This window comes from Enhydra lutris, unplaced genomic scaffold, assembly GCF_002288905.1.
Source record: "Enhydra lutris kenyoni isolate GAN:26980312 unplaced genomic scaffold, ASM228890v2 scaffoldscaffold56, whole genome shotgun sequence".
Classification (NCBI taxonomy): domain Eukaryota; kingdom Metazoa; phylum Chordata; class Mammalia; order Carnivora; family Mustelidae; genus Enhydra; species Enhydra lutris.
In genome coordinates, this window is record NW_019154140.1 from 12,640,243 (window position 1) to 12,664,797 (window position 24,555).

The 24,555-nt window shown below is 38.4% G+C and overlaps 1 pseudogene; it reads left to right on the forward strand.

The window, feature by feature from the left end:
• Positions 1–4,336: 4,336 nt before the first annotated feature.
• Positions 4,337–10,454, forward strand: LOC111157760 (annotated as a pseudogene).
• The last annotated feature ends 14,101 nt before the right edge of the window (positions 10,455–24,555 follow it).

The window sequence follows — 24,555 nt, forward strand, 5'->3', positions numbered from 1 at the left end:
CGTGATCTCACATTACCTACAGCCTGGCATGTTCATTCTTTTCTCCATTTCCTGAAGGACCTTGACCATATTGAAGCTTGTCCTTGCATTTATGATGGTTGCCGAAGCCTCCAAGGAAAATGATTTTTCGGGCTGCAAAACCTAAGAATGTTCTACCTTGACCAAGTCACCTTTTTTTCAACAGAGCTCCTTAAGGAGATAAATCTACAAAAGAATCAAGGGAAGGGAAAGCAACAAGAATTTTTGGGGGCATGGTTAAGAAATTCCTTCACATTTAACAACTGTGGTAGCCCCTCTTGTCTTAGCTAAGAGCTGATTCTCTCGTGGATGCTTCTGTTCCATGACCCTCCCAAGTGGAGGCTGTTCATGATTCTACATTTGATGTTCAAGTCAAGGATCTTCTACCTGAACCAGCTTTTACCTTCCTCATTTTCAGGCTTCACTGTCACACAATGAAGACTCGAAGACTTCCATGCTTGCTCTGAGTCTTCCTGATTCTGTCACTCACTGTGCCCATCTGTGTGTGTCCTTTCATAGCTTTTTAACTACCTTACTCTGGAAGGGCCCAAACTCCATCCTTAGTATTCTTTGTTGCACATTTTTAGAACCTGCTACTTGGTAGTCAGTTATTAAAGAGTTACTGAGTTAGATTGATTGAACGGATTGTTATTGTGTTTGTCTCCTAAAGCAGAGACATCTAGCAAATTGGATTAAACTAGTAATCCTTAAGCTGGGGTACAGTAACTCAGAGGTATATAGTTACAGATAGCTTAAAGGAAATAAATGTCCAGATCCTCAGTTTCCACACATTCTTTCCTAAAATTTGTTTGCCTGAGAACCAGCCCATGATGAAGGAATTAACTTGATGTGTAAAAACCTCTGGGACATCAAACAAGAGGATCCTTGAAACATGGTACCAGTGCTAAGACAGTGAATGACTCTAATCAAATAGCCAATCATTTTTCAAGTCAAGTGGTTTCTGAATTTTTGTCATCTGATAAAACGTGGTTATTGATTTTTAAAACATATAACTTAAAAGGAATTCAAAGAATTGGTTAACATTGTTAAAACAGAATTTCATCCTTTTTTTTTTTTTTACCAATGAATTTACTTGAAAATATTTTGTCATCCCTCACAAATAAAAATAAAAATAGAGACAGTATTGATGCTGAATCTGTCAGCTTTAAGTAATATTTATCCTTGGGTGAATGAACTAATTGGAAAAAAAATCCACCCATGAAATGTATTTCCAATGATATATTTTTATGTTTGACATTTGTCAAGATTTATAATTTACATCTACTATTTTGATCAGTAGTAAATAAAAATTGTATTAATATCTAAATTCAGAAGTAAATTTTTAGCTCTTGGATTGTATGGCTACAAAAAGATTTAAATGCTATACATATCTTTGTTGCAGAAAAATGTGATAAAGGAATCTGTAAAATGCTTTCAAGCATAAACATATATGAGGATAAATTTCTAGGGGACAGTGAAGTAAAAATACAGATTAAGGAGAAAAAAGAATTTTGTAAAATTTTTATTTTAAAAACATCTTGTCTTTTAAAAAGGTTTGATAGTGGGTGTCAAATTGCTATGGCATTTAGATTCTGTGGGATGCATTTGAATGAATAAAGTAACAGTTTTATTTTAAATGTCAGTATTATAATGTGCTGGAAGTTATATCACTTGCAACTATTTAAATTTAAACAATTTCTTTAACAATCTTAAATGTCAATTTAAAAATGTGTGAGAGGGTATGTAATTTTTCCAAATCCTTCTAGGATGCCCATGAGTAAAATGTTCCAGGTCACTGGGCCCTAAGGACATGGACCTCATGTCCAAATCTTCCTTGACTTGGTATGAATGGTACCCTCCTTCCTTTGCCCAATATTGATTCTTGGAAGTTACTATTCAAATGGGATTTAGAGTTTACAACTACAAATCTTAGAGGAGAAGTAGCCAAAGGGAAGATTTCTCCATTACCTTTACACACACATACACACACACACACATACACCCCTTTACACATGTTCTGAAATCTGACTGCTTAGAGCAGTACTTCTCCCTGACAAAAAGTGATCTCTCAGGGGCGCCTGGGTGGCTCAGAGTGTTAAGCCTCTGCTTTCAGCTCGGGTCATGGTCTCAGGGTTCTGGGATCGAGCCGTGCATCGGGCTCTCTGCTCAGCAGGGAGCCTGCTTCCTTCTCTCTCTCTGCCTGCCTCTCTGCCTACTTGTGATCTCGCTCTCTCTGTCAAATAAATAATAATAAAAAAAATTCTTAAAAAAAAAAGTGATCTCTCAGTTGTCAGAGGAGACAGAGAGTGGTTCGGTACAGCTCCCAAATGATACCGTGAAACTAAGGAATAAAGTAAATTAAACTAGGTATGACAAATTGGGATCAGCTTATAGTATTGAGTTATGGCACATATGAGTGTTACCATGCTCACTATTTGAACACTTGCCAATAAGCTATAATAATATTCAGCAACCGCCACGTGATTTTTGTGTTCTCACCTAAGAATGTGGGAGATTTCCCAGAATTTGTCCTGTTTAGTATTCTACTGGGTGCATTTACCTTGATGTTTGGTGTTTAATATGTTGAATTTTCTGTTTATTTTGGATTGAATGTTTAAAAGTGGATAAATGCCCAGGGGACTCATAGACATTATTGTCTGGATAATAAGTAATAAATATTTAACGTCTGCGGGTTATCCATAAAATCAAAATTTATGGCATGCCCAGGACTCTGGGCTCTCTGCTGTGCTGTGGATTTAGAACAATCAGAAGTGAGATTCCTTCTGAGAATGGACATTGCTTATGCACAAATTCACTATATTAGCAGTATAAAAAGGGAACGTAATTATCAATGCTTTAGAGACTAAAAATGTAAGGAGCATTGCATGAGTAAGTTCTTGATGATGAATTTGAAAATAGATGAAATGTGCAAACTTTTAAGAAATATAAATTAAGGGAGTGATGTCAGCAAGATGGTGGACTAGAAGTTTCCTGCCCTCATCATGTGTGTGAGTCATACTAGCAATGTAAAAAATAAGTAACTCTAAACATAGACAACTCCTTCTGAAGATATAAAAGAGGGAATGTGATTCTCCTTATTTTGTGAAAATAGCATAACTTTGATACTAAAACCTTTTAAGGATGATATAAGAATCATCATGCATTACAGGTGGGTCTTGTTTAGAAGAGACACAAAACTCATCATCAAATTAGCAGCAATCTGAATCTATCTTTAAAGGCAAGACACTACCTCTGGAAAACTGGATTTCATCCTGGGAAGAAAAACTATTTTAAGATAAGGAGTCTTTTAATGTAATTCAACATATTAAAAGATTAACAGAGAAAATACATATATAGTTATTAAAAGTCTTAGCAAATGGGGAATAAAAGGGAACCTTCTTAACATGAAGAAGTTAATGTCATTTACAAATAATCTAGAGCAAAATCACAGTCCATTATGAATTACGAATTCCTAAGGACATTATCTTAAGACTGGAACAATTTAGAGAATGCTGCCATCACTACTTTTTTTCCCCCCAACACTGTACTAGGTTCCTAGCCTGAACATTGACATGAGAGTAGGAAATAAAAATTTAAATAGTTGGAAAGGAGGAATGAAAAATGTCATTGTTTGTGGATGATGGAAGACTTCGTGGTTGCTCTGAATCTCCCTCTCTGTTTTAAGCCTTGACACTGTCACTCAATGTTCCCACATCTACCTATTCTTTTATAGCTTTTTAACTACCTTACCCTGGAAGGGCCCAAACTCTATCCTTTATATTCTTTGTTGCGTATTTATAAAATCTGCTACTTGACAGTCAGCTATTATTCAGTTATTACATTAGATGGATTGAACTGATTATCTTGTATTTGTCTCCTGAGCTAGAGGTATCTAATAAACTGAGTTAGACTGGCAATCTTCAAACTGGGGTGCCCTACCTTTGAGGTACATTTACGGATAGCTTAAAGGGAATACAATGCCAGATTCTCAATTTCCACATATTCTTTCCTAAAAAACTCCAAACAGTCTATAATTTATAAAATAGATATATCTTAATTTCTCTATTTGGAAAAATCTAGATTGTAATGTTGGCTGTTTTTATGAGAATTAAATAGGATGGTGTGTATAGTTTCCCCACAGTGAAGTTGGGAAGTTTCTCAGCTTCCAGGAGGCAGGTTTGTGAATGAATTCTACTAATCTTAGGAACGTTCACAAGACCTTGGTCTGAAGATAAGCAGACCAAGGGGTGTGTGGAGAACAGTCTTCGTTTAGCTGGTGTGTACTACCTGCAGAAGCATCTAGATTATAAGGAGAACAATGGCTGCAAGATTGAATTCTGACTCAGAAACACATTTACAGGTAGGGATCACTGTTGTTGCTCGTCAAATTCTTAGCGTTTAGTGCTTGACAGCAGCGGTGGCTAGTGGCTGTGGTAGCCGTTTTTTCACAAGACCAGTCCTGTGGCAGGGTTGTTGTTGGTGCCCTTGGAAACTTAAACATCATCTGTTTCTCTAGCCCTTCTAGTGATTTTAGGAACCAGCTGACAGTTTGTATTAAGGTATTTTCTGCTGAAATTAGCCTTAGCTGAGGCTAGTTTGCAGTAAGTACTTTCCTAATACATAATTATTTTTATTTCTTTATTATACATGTGCATTTCATATAGTTGTTTTATTGTGTTTAGACAACTCCTTCCTCCTTCCTTCCTTCCTTCCTTTTTAGAGAAAGAGAAAGAGAGAGGGAGAGTGTGTGCAAGTGGGGATTGATCTCACAGCCCTGAGATTATGACCTGAGCTGAAATCAAGAGTTGGATGCTCAACCAACTGAGCCACCAGGTACTTGATTTCTCGCCAGTTAGTCTTATATTCTTTTCATGTACTTTCTTTTCATGTTATTTAAAATTTGCTTCAATGATTATAAAATAGTCTAACATTTAAATTTATTTTATTCTGAGACACTTATGTTATTTCCAGGTTTTGGTTATTATAATCAGTGTATCAGTAATCTCGTTTATGCATTGAGCTTTTTTCTTCCTTTGAATCTCTTCTGAGGATCTATTTGTAGCTGAACTTGGGAGGCGGTTTCACTGCTTGGGCTGCATTGAATGGAATATAACCCAAGGAAATGTAAAAAGCAAAGAATGTTTTATTACTGGTTCAAGCAAGGAGACAGCTAGCTCTCAAAGCACTGTTATCCTATGGGTTAGTACAGGAAGTTTCTATTCCATGTATGGGAGTGGGGCATGGAGCTCACACAGGCCTTTTTGGTTCAGTCACACATGTTTTGTACATCAACATGCAGCACGTACATTGTATGTTCAAAAATAGGAGATCTTAGTATTACAGTGAGCTAAAGGTAACTTCAGATCAGCTCAGAGGGTTTCTGTGCAGGTCCAGAATATTGTTCAAGCTGTCCTTCCGTGTGGGCCATGTGATCCACCATATCCAACGGTGCTTGAAGCGTCAGTGGCAGATAGTGATCCTTTCTGGAAACTTTCTCTGGCCCCCATCTGTGAATCACAGTGCAGGCCTTAAGATTTTGGAGCAAGACCCTGCCAGCATCTATAGGTAACTACTTTCCTTTTGGGACAACTCTTAGCCTGCTAAGGGCCTAAGTAGAGATTGAATGATACTGCAGGACTTCAAGTTATTTTATGACCTAATGTACATGATTAGGCTTAAGTAGGCACTGAATGCACAAGTAGTTCACGCGAAGTGGCCCAAATTCCTGGTGTTCCAATTTCTGCTACATTGCCTTCTCTCTTCCAGCCTGCACCTATGGCTTCATAAGCGTTCCTTATATTCAAGTGTCAGAAGAAGAGAAGACTTGGGTCTGGTTTATAGATGGACCACTCTGCAGATATCCAGGCACCAGCCAAAAATGAACAGCTGTGACACAATCGCCCCTTTCTGAGACATCCCTAAAGGACAGTGGTGAAGGGAAATCCTCTCAGTGGGCAGAACTTTGAATAGTGTGCCTGTTTGTTCCCTTTTATTGGAATGAGAAATGTCCAGATATGCAATTATATACCAGTTTGTGAGCTGTGGCCAATAGCATGGCTGAATGGTCAGGGACTTGGAAGGAAATGATTGGATATTTAGTGAAGGTCATTTGGAGAAGAAGTATGTGTAAAGAACTTGATGGACGGGCAAAAAATGTGAAGATATTTGTGTCCCATGTGAATGCTCACTGAAGTGTGACCTCAGCAGAAGAGGTTTTTGGTTTTTTTTTTTTTTTTGAAGGTTTATTTATTAAAGAGAGAGAGAGAGAGTGAGTGGTGGTAGGGGCAAAGGGAGAGGAAGAGAATCCTTAAGCAGACTCCCTGCTGAGTGCAGAGCTGAACACAGGGCTTGATTTCACGATCCTGAGGTCATGATATGAGCTGAAATCAAGAGTTGGATGCTTCACTGACTGAGTGTCTCAAGGCACCTTGGCAGAAGAGGGTTTTAATAATTGTGTAGTTAGGATGACTTCTGTGTATACCTGTCAGCCTCTTTCCCCAGCCACTCCCGTCATCACCCACTGGGTTCATGAACAAAGTGGCTGTGGTGGCAGGATAGAGGTTATGCATGTGTTCAGCGACACGGACTTCCACTCATTAAGGGCACTAGCTACGACCACTGCTAAAGGTCCAGGCATTCTTGACTCTATTTAGACTCAGAAGCCCAAGTCACAGTAATTCTAGGCAACCCTTCTATATTCCCCAAAGGAGCCTTCTATAATTTATGGGCATAACAGGTAAAACAAATTAAACTAGATGTGTCTATTGATAATATATTTCTAAAGCAATTGCCAGTGGCAGTGGCCCTTCTGGTTTTCTTCTCTGCTAGTATAGCTATGAATGTCCTCACCCACCATGATTGTTAGACTAATCCCAACATGAGTGTTGGAATAATCCCAAATTCCTAGCCTTTCCTGTGGAAACCACCAAAAGGGAACTTGTCCAACTGCCTTTTTTCAGTTGAAAACAATAAGTACACCACAATATCAGCTAAATCAGGCTACAAAGGGCCTTCATTGGTGATATACTGGATATCACTAGGCCCACCATCTCACCTTTTAATAGCCCTGTCTGGCTAGTGTTAAAACTGGCTGCCAATGAATAGAGATTTACATTTGAGTATCATAATCTAAATGCACAGGTTTTTGCCATTAAGATTTCTGATATTATACAGATGATAGATGCCATCTGAAAACCTCAGGACACCTACTTTGCTGTTCTAGATCGAGCCAACATGTTTTACTCAGTCTTTATAACTGAAGACTCACAACCTTAATTTGATTTTCATTTTGAGGGCACCCAGTGTACCTTTACTCCACTGCCCAGAGTTATCTAAATAGCCCCACCATCATCTATAATCTATTCAGACAAAATCTAAATTTACTCAGTTCTTTACTGCTCCCTCTCTATTACCAATATATTTTCTTTTTCTTTCTTTTTTTTTTTTAAGATTTTATTTATTTATTTGACAGACGGAGATCACAAGTAGGCAGAGAAGCAGGCAGAGAGAGAGGAATAAGCAGGCTCCCTGCCGAGCAGAGAGCCCAACGCGGGGCTCGTTCCCAGGACCCTGAGACCATGACCTGAGCTGAAAGCAGAGGCTTAACCCACTGAGCCACCCAGGTGTCCCTAGTCTGTACTTTCTAATTAAGTTTTTCTTTTCAGCTTATCTCTGAATTCAGGCAAAGACTCTTTGGGCAAAGCATTCCATGATATGAACTGAAACTACTTCTTCAAGCAGTAAAGAATAACATGAGCCAGCAAGATCCCATGTGATTTACCCCAAAACAACAATCAACCTGACTTTATTGCCCACCTGCACATACCCACTGACTTTGTCCCAAATTTCCCTTCTGTAAACCAAGAAGTGTTTTTAGCACTTTGGAGACAGTCTTTGAGATGTTATTCTGCTGTCTTCTGGTGTTGACCTCACTGAAATAAATTCCTTTCTTGTCTCACAATCACTTGTCTCTCTGCCTTTGGATATCGTCGGTGGTGAGTGGCTGAACCTGGCCTGTTTGGGATCCCTAGAGCCAGATGCTCCTCGGCTACATTGCAGCCCTGAAGCAGGCCTCCACAACCTGCAAATGAACGGATGTGTGTGAGTTCCAAAAAAAACCTATTTACATAAAATAAGAGACTGGCTTGGGAGCTGAAGTTTGCTGAAACCTACTTTGGACAAACAGGTTTATTTATTATACCCTAATGCAGTCTTCTACTTCCTCATTAGTGTTTACTGTTTTCTATTTAACAATTATTTGCTTTTGTCAATATGTGAAGCTATTTTCTTATTCCTTGTTTCATATTATTTTTACATTTCACACTTAGAGAGACCATCCATGAAGAATATTTTTCTTTTGTATGGAGGTCAGAATTCCTTTTTATCTATATATCCAAATTTCCTTGCAACATTCATTTAAGAGTTCATCTTTCCCCCAGCTTTGTTACAAATCAGATCGCTTTGTGTTTGTGAACTTTTTGAGCCCTCTGGCCTGTTCCATTTTTCTATTTCTCTATCCTTGTCCCAACCCAGACTGTTTATTTAACAATAGAGCTTAAAAGTAAATCTTGACGAGGGCCTGGGTGGCTCAGTGGGTTAAGCCTCTGCCTTCTGCTCACGTCATGATCATGTTTGGCAGGGAGCCTGCTTCCTCCTCTCTCTCTCTGCCTGCCTTTTTGCCTACTTGTGATTTCTCTCTGTCAAATAAATAAATAAAATCTTTTTTTAAAAAAAAACTAAATCTTTATATAAGCTAGTCAATTCCTGCAATTTTGTTTTCCATGATCATCTTGGCTATATTTACCCTATGAAATTCCTCATTGCTATGTAACAAAATAAGACACAAACTTTACGTCTTAAAACAACAAAATTTACCATTCTTTCCCCTCTTGCAAGATAGCATGTGAAAGAGCTGAGAAGGCAGATACTAAGGAGAAGAAACCTGAAGCCAAGATGGCTGATGCTGGTGGCAGGATGAAGGGTAAACTCAAAGCTAAAACACCAAAGGAAGGGAAGCCCCACCACAGCCCAAGCCCTGTGTTAGCTGAGGAATTGGCAGATATTTCCCAAGGGCTACGTATTCCAGAAAGGCTATGTACAACAGGAAGTATTCAGCGGCTAAATCCAGAGTTGAAAAGAAAAAGGAGAAGGTTCCTGCTACTGTCACAAAACCAGCTGGTGGTGAAAAGAACTGTGGTACCTGAGTGATTAAACTTCCCAAAATGCCTAGGTATTATCCTACTGAAGATGTGGTTTGAAAGCTTTTGAGCCATGGCAAAAAAACATTTCGGGCAACGCGTGAGAAAATTTCAAGCTAGCCTCATTGGTGGCACCCTTAAAAAAAATTATTTTTTTGCTTGGAGATAGAGAAAGATAGAGAGCATGAGTGGGGGAAAGGGCAGAGGGAGAGAAAGGAGAAGCAGACTCCCTGCTGAGCAGGGAACCCCATTCAGGGCTTGATTCTAGAACCCTGAGATCATGATCTGAGCAGAAGGCAGATACTTAACGGACTGAGCCACAAAGGTGCCTCTCCTGTCACTATTGTGATCATCTTCACTGCACTCTACAGGGGCAAGAGGGTGGTTTTCCTGAAGCATTGGAACAGTGTGGCTTGCTACTTGTGACTGGACTTCTGACCCTCAATCGAGTTTCTATGAAGAACACACCAGAAATCTGTCATTGCCACCTCCACCAAAATTGCTATCAGTAGTGTGAAAATTCCCAAGCATCTCACTGATGCTTATTTCAAGAAGAAGCTGTGTAAACCCAGACACCAGGAAAGTGAGATCTTCAACTGGGAAGAAGAGAAATGTGAGATTAGGGAGCCGTGCAAGGTTGGTCAGAAAGCTGTGGACTTTTCTGGAAACATTGAAACTAACAAAAAACTGTCAAAACCATCAAAAAACTGAAATCTTGCCATTTGCAATGATGTGGATAGAACTAGAGGGTATTACGGCTAAGCAAAATAAGTCAGAGAAAGAAAATTCTCATATGATCTCCCTGATATGAGGAATTTGAGAGACAGGGTGGGAGTTCGTGAGGGCAAGGGAGGGAAAAATGAAACAAGATAGGACCAGGGAGGGAGACAAACCATAAGAGACTTTTAATCTCAGGAAAAAAAAACTGAGGGCTGCTGTGGGTGAGGGGTGGGTGGGAGGATAGGCTGGCTTGGTGATGGACATTGAAGAGGGTATGTGCTATGGTGAGTGCTGTGAACTGTGTAAGACTGATGATTCAAAGACCTGTACCCCGAAACAAATAATACACTCTATGTTAATTAAAAAAAAAAAAAAAAGAAAGCTGTGGACTCGCAAATTTTGCCAAAACTCAAAGCTGTTTCTCAGCTCCAGGGTTACCTCTGCTCTGTGTTTTCTTCCAGAAATGGAGTTTACCTTTAGAAACTGGTGTTCTACATTTCTTACAAAGAACCTCATTAAATAACTGATCTGTTAAACCAATGAAGACAACAACAAAACAACAACAAAATTTTTTATCCTCCAGTTCTGTGGGTCTGAAGTCAAGGATGGCATTTTTGAGCCCTTATTCAGACTTTCAACGCTGAAATCAAGGTGTCAGCTGGCTGTGCTCTCATCTGGAGTCTGAGGTCCTCTTTGAAGCTCATCTGTGTTGTTGGCTAAATTAAGGCCATTCTGTCCTTAGTTACAGGACTAAGAACCCCCTTTGCCTGTTTGCAAGGAGTTGTTCTTAGTTCCTTGTGGTCACTTTCTGTTGCTTATGCGTTTCTATCACCCCCCGCCCTCCCTTTCACTTTACCATTTATAAAGCCTTACAATGGGTTGCAAAAAAAGGAAGCAGCCATTCAGGAGGAGGCCAGCATTGGTGTAGAATACATCCATGTCTGGGGTAAGCAGCACAGGTCAGGATTTATACAAGGTGGCACTTCATCTTTAGAGCCAGTAACAGTATACTGAGTTTTCTGAGTTTCAAATCTTTCTGACTTTCTTTTCTGTCACTAGTGGAAGAAAGCTTTCTTTTTTAAGAGCTTGTGTGATTAAATCAGGCCCACCCACATAATCTCCTTATGTTAAGTTCAACTGTGCCATATAAACTTAATCATGAGTGTAATGACTTGTCATAGTTATAGGCTTCAGAGAGTAGGGCAAGTCATCTTTGGGGAATTACTTTAGAAATTCTGCCTACTGCAGTCTACCCTCTGGCTTCCAAAGATTCTCTCTGTCCCAAATGCAAAATACATTTACCTCCTCCTGTGGTTCTCTCATTCCACTTTCAGCATCAACCAAAAGTCCAAAATCACATATAAATGTTGTCAGCTCAAAGATTCCAGATCCTCTATTCCTGGTTCCCTCTTTTTTAACAATTCTTCCCTCATTTTCCCTCTCCTCTTGCATTTTACTATAAGCAACAAGGTTGTGCCTTTAATAATTTTAATAATTTTCTTGGAAATCTCCTTGGCTAAGTATCCAAGTTCAAAATCTGCAAATTCTGCTTTCTGTATAACTGAAGGAGACAACTCCACAAACTTTCTGCCAGTACATGAAAAGGATTTTCTTCTTCCACTTTCCAATAACATGTTCCTCACTTTTTTCTAAGCCTTTACCAGCTGCCTCCTTTGCATGCCCATTTCTAGAACAGTCTATTATTTAGTTATTTGCCAGAGAGAGAGAGAGAGAGAGAGCGAGCGAACACACAGGTAGTCAGAGTGATAGAGGGAGAGGGAGAAGCAGGCTACATGGTGAGCAGAGCACCTGATGTGGGGCTCAATTCCAGGACACTGGGATCATGATTGGGCTGAAGGCAGACACTTAACCAATTGAGCCACCAGGTGCCCCTACAACAGTCTCTTTAAGGCAATTTAGATTTTTCTATCCTGTTCCTCAAAATGTCCCCAAACTCCAACCCCTGCCCAATTCTGAAAGTAACAGTTTTAGGCATTTGTTATGGCAGCATCTTCCTTCTAGGTACCAAACTCTCTGTGTTTATTTTCTCTTGCTGGATAAGAAATTACCGCAGATTTAGTGACTTATACAATACCTTTTTATCATTTCATAGTTTTTTTAGGCCAGAGTTCTGGCATGTCATGATTGAATTCTCTGTTCAGGGTCTCACAAAGCCAAATTCGAGGTATCAGTTGGGTTAGGCTCTCTCCTGGAAGTTGTTGGGAAGAATCCTTTTCTAAGCTCAGTCACATTGTTGGAGAATCCTGTTCCTTGTGTCTGTGGTTGAAAGAATCCTGTTCCTTGTGGGAGAATCCTGTTCCTTGTGTCTGTGGTTGAAAGTCCTTGTTTCCTTGCTTGTTGTCAGCTGTAGGCTATTCACATTCTTTCTCACATGGCTCCTTCCATCTTCAAACCAGCAAAGGCTTTTAGAATATTTCTAACACTTTGTCTCTCTTACTTCCAGTTCTGACATGACCTAGAGAAAACTCTCTCTTCTTTCTCTTTTTGAGAAAGCTCTTTTTTATTTAATTTTTAAAAAGATCTTATTTATTTGATATATATAGAGAGATCACAAGTAGATAGGCAGGTAGAGAGAGAGGAGGAAGCAGGATCCCTGCTGAGCAGAGAGCCCGATGTGAGGCTTGATCCCAGGACCCTGAGATCATGACCTCAGCTGAAGGCAGAGACTTAACCCACTGAGCCACCCAGGCGCCCCTGAGAAAGCTCTCCTTTAAAGGCTCATGCAATTAGATCAGACCCACCTGGATAATCTCTCCATCTAAACATGGACTGTGTTATATAATTTAAAATAAGTGCAGGTTTGATATCTCATCAAATTCACAGTTTCTGGTGACTAGGGTAGTACATCTTTGGAGGCCATTTTATTATTTATTTATTTGACAGAGAAAGACAGTGAGAGACAGTGACAGTGAGAGAGGGAACACAAGCAGGGAGAGTGTGAGAGGGAGGAACAGGCTGCCTGCAGAGCAGGGAGCCCTATGGGGGGCTATCCCAGGACACTGGGATCACGGCAGATACTTAATGACTACCACCCAGGTGCCCCTGGAGGCTATTTTAGAAATTCACCCTATCACAACCTTGAAATCATAGAAGCTATTAGCCAGTTTCCAAAAACGAACTGCCCACATTTTGACTAGACTTTCCTCAAATCTATAAATCAACTTGGAAAGAATTATCATCTTACAATATTGTATCTTTTAGGCTGTTTGCATGGTTTATCTCTTCCATTTGTTTGTAGTAATTTTTGTATGGAAGTCTTGAACATCTTCCCTTACATGACTTTTTGAGTATTTGATTTTACTAATGGTATTATAAAGGGTATCATGTAAGCAATTCTAATTTTTTTGTTAGCATATATAAATACAACTGATTTTTGTATGTTGTCCTTGTGCCCAGCACAATAATATATATATATATTTTTTTGATATATTTGTTTTTTGATTTTGATAACTTAGTAGCAGATTTTTGGCTATGTTTTATAAATTCTATGATGTCATCTATGAGTAATAATTTTACCAATTTTTTTGCATCATTTGAAATAATCATATGGTTTTCTACCTTTGCTCTGTTAATTAAATGCCCAACACTGGTGACTTTCTAGTATTAATACTATCTTGTATTCCTAAAATAAATTTGATTTGGTTGAATTGTGTTATTTTTATTTATTTATAGCTGGATTTAAGTTGACAATACTTTATTTAGGATTTTTTCACTTATGACCATGATAATGATTGTCTTAGAATTTATGCTAGTATCTTTTCAAGCTTTGGCTTTTAGTATTAAGGATATACTGTTTTCATATATTCTGAGCCATAATTGAATTTGCAGTCCTACTCAGGGTAGATTAACACTGATGAAGCTTATTTACGTGGTTTTCTAATATATACATCTGTTCCCTAAACTTCATTTGAAATTATTATATATTTAGGACTTGATGCAGTACAGACTTTCTGTTGCACTCTTTTGCTCAGGATCAACAATGATGACAGAAAAAAATACCAGACTATAGTATGGTACCTAAGACAGTTTTTGGAAAAATGTTAGCAGGGTACAGAGTAAACATTCTAGATCCTTCAGCAAATAAGATGATAAACATTGATAGGGTTTGAGGGTAGAAGGAGTTCTGGGAAGAATACTTTGGAAACTTTCCAGGGTGAGCATGGCACTGTATCAGATGGATATTGACAAGGAATCAGAGAGAGTATAATTGTCTTCAAGCTTCCAAGAAAGAAGTTTTAGAATTCTAAAAATACTGTGCTAACTGCAAAAATTATATAAATAAAACAGTGTTAGCAGAGTTTGAAGTGGGTTAGGGATAATGAGATATATGGATAAACTGATTATGAAAAAATATTTAAAGAGACCTGGACAGTAAAAATAGAAAGACTTTCAAATTTAGAAAAAGGGAAAGGGAAAAATGATAGAGGAGAAAGAAATAGTGCCATACTCCCAGAAAGAAAGAGCAAAATAAAAAAAAGGATAACACTAAAAAATATCACTCTTTAATTGTTTAGCTTTGTGGAGGAATCTCTGTTAATTTGTCTTGTGTTTCCAGGCTTGGAATGACCCCTCAAAATTAGTGCTTTGCATGTATAAATTAATTTGAAGAAAGCAGTGTCTTCATAATACTGGATTTTCCTATTAATTGATATGGTTTGCCCTTCATAGTTTATTTTCCATAGTTACTAGATGTTTTGAAAGTCTTTTAAAAGGTGTATTACTATTTACTTGGTTATATCACAGTTATAATTGAAAATTCTAATTGTTTTTTGCTGGTATATATAAATACAGCGATTTTTGTATATTTACCTTATATCTTGGAAATGGCTACAGTTTATTTTTAATTCTGAATTTTTTTCCATGGATTCTTTTAGGTGTTCTATGAACAGAATTATTCCACTTATAAATAATTAACTACAGTTTCATATTTTCTATCTATTCCTTTTCCCTTCATTTCATTTCTTGCTTGATTGCCCTGGTTGAATCTCTAACACAATGATAATATAGATGACATCCATCTTCATCTGTGGAGAATGCCTGTAATATTTCAACCTTAGTATGATGCTTGCAGTTGATTAAGGCAATTCTATTTATATTTTTCTAGAAATTAAAAAAAAATGGGTATCGCATTTTATCAAATGCTTTTTATGCATAGACTGAGAAAATCATGATTTTCTTCCTTTGCTCTGTTAATTGGATGACTAGCTTTGGTAGACAAAATGATGGATCCAGAAGGATATCCACATCCTAATTGTTTCAACTTGCGTATATTGGAAAGTGAGATTAGGGTGGCAGATGGAATTTAAATTACTAATCAGATGAATATAAAGTAGGGAGATTATCCTGAATTATTTGTCTAGGCCCAATATAATCAACAAAGGGCCTTCAAATGTGAAAGAAGAAGATAGAAAAGTCAATGTGAGTGATGTAGAATGAGAAAGACTCAAACAGCCATCACTAACTTTGAGAATGGAAAAAGGCCACATCAAAATATGTGAACAGACTCTAGAAATTGATTTTCCTCTTCCAAAACTTTCAGAAGGAATGCAATCCTGACCATATCTTGATAATAGTTTGCAGAGAACCATTTTGGACTTGCCGATATATCAAAATATAAGATAATAAATTTGCGTTGTTATAAGTCACTGTTTATGGTAATTCATTATGGAGAAATTGGAAACTACTATACTGACATTGACTGATTTTCAAATATTAATCATCTTCTATTCCCAAAATAAACCAAATTTGGTGATCTCTAATGCTTTGTATTTATTATTGGATTTACTTTGGTAATTTATTATTTATAACTTTTGCTCTTATGATCGTAATAATGATTTTATAATTTTTCTTTCTCATAATACCTTTTTCAGGCTTTGGCATCAAGGATATATTGGCATCACAAATTTAGATCAAAGATCTTTCATAGATTTTTAAACATTTGGAAAGAATTTGGATAAGATTGATATTTTCTTCTCTAAATCTTAGGTAGAAGGTCCTGGTGATGCGACCTGGGGCTGCAGTTTACTTATTGGGAAGATGCAGTATTATGAATTCAGTTTATTTAATACATATATGGCAATTTAAATTCATTGTTTCTTCTAGACAGGACTTTCACTGTCTACTCCCAGAGTAGTTTCAGCAACAATATCCTTATGATTCCCAGAGACCTTCTACTTTAATAGGAAGGATTTGTGACACACATCATGAAATGCTTAGAAAACCTATTGATCTAGCTGAAAGATACCATGAGATACAGGTATCTGAGATCTTAGCAAAGCAACCTTTAAAATCTCATCTCTATTTATACTTTATGATGTGCAGCTAAAAGAAATACTGATGACACTGTTGACATTTTTCCTGGAAATCTCCTTAACTAGATTAAACACTTCATTAGGTACATTCTATGTTATACATTACATCAGGCAAGGGATTTCCCAATTTTTATGCCACTATACAACAAAGTTTCCCTGTGTTCCAGGTTTTTTTTTAATTACTGAGAAAACTTCATTGAAAAGTATTTAATACAAAACAAGGGTATAATAATTACTAAGCATCGTTGGAAGATACAATTCAGAAGAGAATCCTGTTTGAGCACAAAAAAATACTAATTATTTTCCACATAACTTTAAGAGAAAGCAAAATAGTGCAAATAAAACCACCCACATTATCTACATTGTCATCATAACACATCTGTACTATAACTGAGCAAGCCAGTTTAATTTATGGAACTAATCTGACAGTACTTTTAAAGTTTGGCAATATTTAATTATTAAACAATTGAATTCATTTATGAAAGCAAATACTAAGAAATGCTATGCATCACTAGTTATCTGCTAAGAATTTGAGGTTTTGAAAAAATGCCATTGATGGTCAAATTCCTTTTTTCATGAACAAGTCACTGGTTTCTCAGTTAAAAAAATTAAGTGAAAGTGAGTTCCAATTGTGTTTAGCTTACAAAGGTACTTAATTGTCTCAAATCTCTATAATCAAAGAAATCTGGGTATACAGAGTTGCACAAAAAGCAACATGCACCCACAGAGGAAGATACGACTTCCACACACACAAGTGAAGCATATCCATCACTCAGCTGTACCTTACTTAATATCTCATAGTATTTCCTGCAGTGAAAACCCAGGGAAGTTCTTTCCAGAACTTCCAGGTGTCCTTGTTAATTATTTTATTTTATTTTTTTAAAAGATTTTATTTATTTATTTGACAGAGATCACAAGTAGGCAGAGAAGCAGGCAGAGAGAGATAGGAGGAAGCAGACTCTCTGCTGAGCAGAGAGCCCGATGCGGGGCTCGATCCCAGGACCCTGGGATCACGACCTGAGCCGAAGGCAGAGGCCTTAACCCACTGAGCCACCCAGGCGCCCTGTCCTTGTTAATTATTATGCTGTCAGAAAGATCTCTCTTAAACACACATTCTCCCCACCATTGACTTTTCATAATCAACAAAAGGAACTTCTGAATATTTCACCAGTTCTTAATTTCCCAATCTAGGCTCATCCTACTCACAGTTTATATCAGTTTCTAACATTGCCCATCGTCTTCCCATTAAGTGTGAATGACTCCTCCCTGCTAGAAAACCCAGGGCAAACCACAAAATGTTCTCCTATGAACCTAAACATTCAGAAGGATAGTCTCCAAATTTATTGCTTTATTTCTATTTCTGTCTTTTGAGGAATACTGCATTGTTAGTTCTTCTTTTATTGTATTCTGCATTCTTTTCATTTTTTGAAGATCTTCCCATGTCTCTCTACACTAGTCTAGATCTAGTCCAGATGTTTTTGTCATACTCAGTTAAATGATAGCTCCCATTATCCCTTGACCACATCCAGTATTTGCTAACAAATGGCCATTGTTTTACTTAAATGTCAAAGACTGTTCATCATTCTCAGGCATCCAAAATCTCCTTCCTAGAAATCTGAAAACAATGACACTTAGAGAATGTCCTCACTGACATCCTAGCAAAACACCTTTCTGAATACAATGTCAGGTGCACTCTGGAATACTTAAAGGAGCTACCTTTTCTTCTCCTCTCCTCCCTTGACCCTCACACTTATTCCTTCAATCTTTGATCATCCCATTACCCTTCTTGACATCTGACAACACTCATAGTTCCAGTTTTCTTCCTCAAAGTGGTATCATCTGAATATGGTGCAAAGCAGACCAAATTCAATCACAGAAATCTGGGTATACAGAGAACTTTTTATCTTTTGTTTTGTTGATGACAGTCATTTTAAAAGGTGTGAGGGTGATATCTCAGTGTGATTTTGACTTGGATTGCCCTGATGATTTGTAAGCCCTAGAGATCTAATGCACAATATAGTGATAGGCACAATATAGACAATAATATTTTGTGTTAATCCTCAAACTTGCTAGGAGAGTAGAACTTATTTATTCCAACTTATAAAAAGAAATGATCATTATGTAACATGATAGAGGTGGTACTTAATCCTCCAATGGCAATCATATAAATCTATCAAATTAATGTGTAATGTACTTTAAATTTACACAGTGTTAAATATCAAGTATATTTAAATTAAAAGAGGAAGTAGTTGTTGAATGATGTTCCATAGGACAGAGATTCTTCCATTGAGGGTATGTTACTAAAAGGCATTCTCTGTAGGAACAGAAACAACTGTTTAAGTGTTAGAGCCATTTAACTGTAAAGGAACATTTAGATGGTGGTGATTTCTCATCATTTCCAAGTCTTCCAAAACATGTCCAGTACCTTTCATTGGAGACCTGGATGGTTCCCACACTTGGTTGTGATGTGAATCTGGAGTTAATATCATTGTCACATTTACTTAGCTGGGGTGTGTGACAAATAAGGGCAAGTAGTTTGACAAGCCGTGGTGCAGTGTTGGGCCCTACTCAGCACCTAAAGACAGACGTGAAGGAGTAAGGGACTTCCACCTACTTTTTCCTTTCCTGGGAACACACTTTCCTGAGATGTAGCAGGATTGGTTCCTCAGCATCTTCAAGGCTTTGTTCTGATATACGTTTCCCATACTACTTTTTTTGAATACCTTATCTAAGATTGTAACCTTACTTTCTGTCTGCAGTGATACTCTCCTTTCTTCTTTCTTGTATTATTATTTATTAGGCCTCATCATTTTACAAACTACACACTATTTCCCTTCACCGTTTTCCCTTCTCTCTATCCCTTTCTTCCTTTCTGTTTACTTTCAGTGGGTGAATTCCCATAATTGTATGTGTCATATAGCATTTTTATGTGTTTTATTCATTGCCATTTCTCTAAAGTATAGCAGTCAATAAATATTTATTGCATGAATGTATTGATTCAATGCCTGTCTTAGTTAACAAATGTTTGTTTCATTTTCTATCTTCTTTCTCTTTGTGAATTTTTCCACAAGAAGTGATTAAATTCGTAGAGAGGCTATCAGTGTGGGCTCACTGTGTATGAATGTCAGATGACACTACCTACATGTACATGAGGGAGGCCATTGCTGGAGCAAGGTACAGCCTGACCTAGGTAGATAGTTCTGAAAGCAGCTGCCATTCCCTGATGATTCTGGTTTCGGGAAACCTAGGGCTAAGAAAGGTGTAGGTGTCCAACATCTAATGTGTATGAAAGGAGCATTGCAGGTTTCAGCAATCCTGCAAGGCTTGGTATCTGACTCCTCCTGCTTGTCAGCAGAGGAGGTAATCACGGTGCCATTCTATCATACAAGGTGAGAGGAAGCCTGGAAACAAAGTTGTTTTCTGGCAAATGTTCAAATGAGAAACTCTTGACCTGAAACCTGTGTCAGAATCAAGGGACTGAAGTTGTGATCTTTCCAAAGGGACTTTGGCTGTGCTGTTGACTCTCCAGTGGTTTCTCGAATACCAACATTTCTTAAAATTAACTGGCCCAGATTCTGATCTGGCAACTCCTGATTGGTGCCCTTTGCCTATATAATGTCAGGATGTGGCCTGCTGGAGTCAGAGTCCTACATCCTCCTGAGCTCTGAAACTTTCTTCTCTGTGCTCCCTACTAATCAATTCACCAGCATGAAGGTCTTCGCGATGCTGTTACTGGTGGCAGTTTCCACCTTTCTGGTCTCAGGCCGTAAGTAAAGATACTTACCTTAAATAAGGTGGAGCAAGGGGACATCATGATATAAATTCTGTGTGGATGTAGGTTTGGAGGGGCTTAGAATGCTGGCCCCCTCTACTCCACTACCCTGTTCCATTCCCATTTTGCCTGACCACTCAAGATAGAGAGGACTCTTAGGCTTTGACAATTCATTCAGATCTTTGCTCAGTTTTAAACTCAGATTGCAACTTCATCATTAGTTCAGGACAACATATTTAATAAGGTCATCTGAAGTTGGTATCAGGAAAGCACAATGGAGATGTGTTATGTTTTTTGTGGGGTTTTGTGGGTTTCATATCATCTGTGTGTGTTTTTGTGCTCAACATGTGTAGGAAAGCCCAAGGTTCAATTGTGAAAACCTGCAATATTGTCCATATTCTCTCTTCCCTTATTAACCCCCAAATCAGTATTCAACTTTCACCTATTTTTTCTTTTTCTCTTTCAGAGTCTACCAGTGCTCCATCTGATAGCTCTACTGGTAAGTCTTTGCTTGTACCTTCCTCTCTTGAGTGTTTTCCCAGACATCTTATTCTCAAAGCTGCCATATGAGACAGGGTATAGAGACTCCAAAGCAGAAGACTGGGGAAGCCACACTGCTGCTTCTAAAGTTCATTGTGAACATAGAAATATGTGTTGATTTCTTATACGTTATTAGAGAATATAAATTCTCTGGCATGGATTGACGTAAATTGTGGATTATTATCCATTGTCCTGTAGCAGAAATGACAAGGTAAGGTGGTCTGAATTTGTGGTCTGTGAATTCAGAGAGATGCATGTAAAGCCTTTTTACTATGGTGATTACCATAAATTGTTGAGCTGAATACATAGCTAGTGTGAAAAGAGGGATTAATAAGTCTCAAGATGATGGAAGAGAATGTAGATGCTGAAGGTGATATAGAAATGTGGGCATTAGAGCTCATGAGAGTATGGAATGCAAACTGTAGAATGTAGGGCTGAAGTAGCAGGATGGCCTTAAGCTTTGTTCTTTGTAATGGTGTATATGCTTTATTTCCAGGCTGAAGTGTGTTTTCCTTCTGTAATCTGAAACCCAAGATTGTGGACCAAACCTCTTTCTTGGTTTTCTCCCATATTGTCCTGTATGTCCAACGCCATGTGTGTTGTGCTCATGAAGACATGAGGGAGAGTTCTTTTTTTGTCCTCCACAGTTGGAGACCTGTGTCTTTTGGTCATAAGGGCATAAACTGTGGTCAGATCTCACACACAGAACCATATGTCTTACATGGCCCCATGCGGGGCCAGTTGAAAACACTGTCCTCTCTCCTGAATGAGGACTGAGAAAACATGGCCAGAGTGTGGGTATGGAGAATGATCTATCCCCTTGTTGAGGTAAATGTAACTTACAAATGTAGGGTCTGACTCTGCCTATTTGTTAGGAGCTTTGGTGTAAGGTGTAGAGAGTGATAGTGGCCATTAATCTTACCGTGAACATGGGATGATTGATGGAACATTTACTTACTTTATCTTTGCCAGAATAGCATTAATGTCTCCTGTTACGCCTAATGTGGCTCACCTAGATATTTCTGTAACAGATGGAGTCTAAGTTGAACAACAGACCATACAAATATAATCCCATTTCAGGCTGGAACCTGAGGGAAGGAATTCTGCTTCTTTCAAAGAAAGGAGATCCTATTGGTCTAATGTGAGATACATGATCTTATTCTTTCTTCTCTTCTCTAGTATAGTCTACCCCGCTACTCACATTCATTCATGCTGCAGTGGAAACTAAAGAGTTCAAATTAGCCCATGGGAGGGCACCAGAAATTCAGCCAACTAAGGGTTCTCTTGTTGCCTCTGAGCCGCAATCCCTGAAAATCGGAACACATATGAATTTGGTGTTTTGTGCTCAGCCCTGGGAGAAAGTATTTCCTTGTATCCTCTCTTAATGTCACAGTCTTTGTAGGGAAACCCAAATCTTTCAGCGCTACAAGGTAGGGATACGAAGAATGAGGCTAAAGTGGGTAGCCAGGCTAAGGGTATGACAGGATTATTGACATTTGCAGAGATGAATTCAGAACGGGGAATGTACTTCCAAACTTAGGTGGGACAAATTTTGTTTCCTGGGGCGCAAGTGTTTCAGTTATATATTTTCCTCCTAACTTCAGCTGCCTCTGATACCACCACTGCTGAGACCACCACTGCTGCGGCCACCACTACTGCGGCCACCACTGCAGCCGCCACCACTGCAGCCCCTGGCTCCACAACCAGTGCTACTCAAAGCACCACTCGAATGAGTAAGTTCTCCTCATCTAAATGATTTCTTTATGGGCCTCCTGGATTTCTTGTTTCTTGGATTCTATCGTTAGTGTAGACTCTCTTATGAGGAGGAGTTGGGTGTTGGGGAGGGTGGGAGGGTGAAGCCCCGAGAAAACTCTGTTTTCATTTTTCTCTAATTCCTTTTGATTTCACAAATCAAGTAAGATAGATCTCAGAGAAGCCTGAGTTTGCAACCTCTTGTCCACCATTATTACTTTCATGGTCTTGAAACACTAGCATTTCATAGGGAAAATTCATCTTGGTAGAAATACCATTGAAAAGACCACAGTAAGTTTCTCCTTGGAACCAGGTTACTGTTTATGCTTGTGTTTTTCTTTTTCATCAAAAAAGTTTCTGTTTCTTTGAAAGACTTTTCCAAAAATAGACAACAGTTCTAAAATGATGCTTCCTTGAAGCAGAAGCTTCTGAGCATCATTTAGAATATTTCTGGGAATTTGAACATTCTTTGAGGCTCAAGATAGTAGAGTTTTCCTAGTTGTGGTTCATCTTTCCTGTCCTTCAACACTCATGGAACATCAGCTATAAAATTTGTTGAATGTGGACATATGCCAGACATTTCAGTATACAATTCCCATATCAATGTAATTTAAATCTCAGAGACACTACCAAGTAAACACTGTAAAGATGAAGAAATGGAAAACTTACAATGAAAGACTTTCCCATGAACATATGGGAGAGATTGGATTTGTACTTAAAGTCTTGAGGAAACATTTTCAAATATGGCTTATAGTCTTCAGTGTTGGGGCCACTGCTTTTCACCTTGGTTAAGGATGTGCAATGGCAGCCAATGTGGGTGGGTGAGAAAGGAATAATACCTTTTGAGAAGAAGGCTGGTTGCTTTGTGCTCTAGTGGAAGGAAAATGAATGCATATTGCCTTACTTCCTGTTCTCTCTAAACTTCAAGCTTCCCTAGACTTCTGTTTAGGTTGTAGAACCTGTTTTTTGGGGGGATGAACATGTCATATTCCTTCAACTCCATGGAATTTAGTGCCATTTGACTTTTGTTAGTCTCCTTGCAGATTTCCAAGAAAGAAGCCACATTCTTCATCTTTTTTTGAAACCCTATTGACAATATATTTTATTGTTCTGCAGGCTTCCTGGAGTTCTTAAGGAGACTGCTGGGTTGAAATATTACTAAAATGGAATTAACCTGGGTCTTCTGCATTTGATCCTGCTGGGCTCAGCAACAATGTCTCCTCATTTGATTTAATTCAACTACTTACCACGTGTACCATCTCTTTCTTATCCCTAATCATTTTGTCTGTTTTCCAATAAAAAATAACACTGAGCAACATTAAAAGTCATTTATTTTTAAGCAGTAAGAGAGTGGTTGTTTAATGATTCTGTCACTCCCAATGACAGATGGCGATGCTTTGAATTTTATCTAGTCCTTCCTGTGTGATTGTGAATTATATTTTGTACAAGTGTACCCAGTTTTAAAATATAAGGCAAGCTTCTTGGACATATCACTAGAGACTAGTTTTCTCTCACTTGAATGCACTAATCAACATTTACTAGTCAATGAAGTCCATTTTGGATACCATCAAACTCTACTATTAACTGAGCCATGATTATACTTTGTTCTGTAATGACTTAGGAGGTGAGAAGCAAGAGAGCAGCCTTGCCACTGGGAATGGGCCTGGCATGGTCTTTGGAGGTGTTAGGGGCTGAGTTGGGCTGAGGGCTAGGAAATGGTGTTCTCCCATTGCATACATACAAAGTCACAGAAGATCAAAGGCAGTCCTGTGATGAAAGAGGAAAAGATCAGGATCACTTCCCAGTGTTGTTTCATGCAGACAGAAGCAATGCTAGTGTACCAAACCCACAACAGCACAGGACCCTTTTTCCTAGTTAGTGAGTAGTACTGCTTCATTCCTATCTCAGCTTTGCTTCATTCCATTCTCTTCTGCTTCTTGAAAAGTTTTCGTAAGATCCTCATTTATAACATACTCATACTTCCTGACTGCGTCCAATCTAGGACAAGGCCTGCTTTCCTACAACTTCCCCCAAATCACCTAACACAAGCCCCATTTCTATGTAAGTGTTTTCTAAAATCCTTAAGCTGGGGCACTTCTCTGAAGTTCACTATGTGTATGTTCTTCCCCACTGCAGTGATGATGAACCCAATCTGCTGAGCTACAGTTGGGTTCTTGGTGGGTTTTGGCTGGAGGGCTTAGATACCTGACCTCATAATGAGATG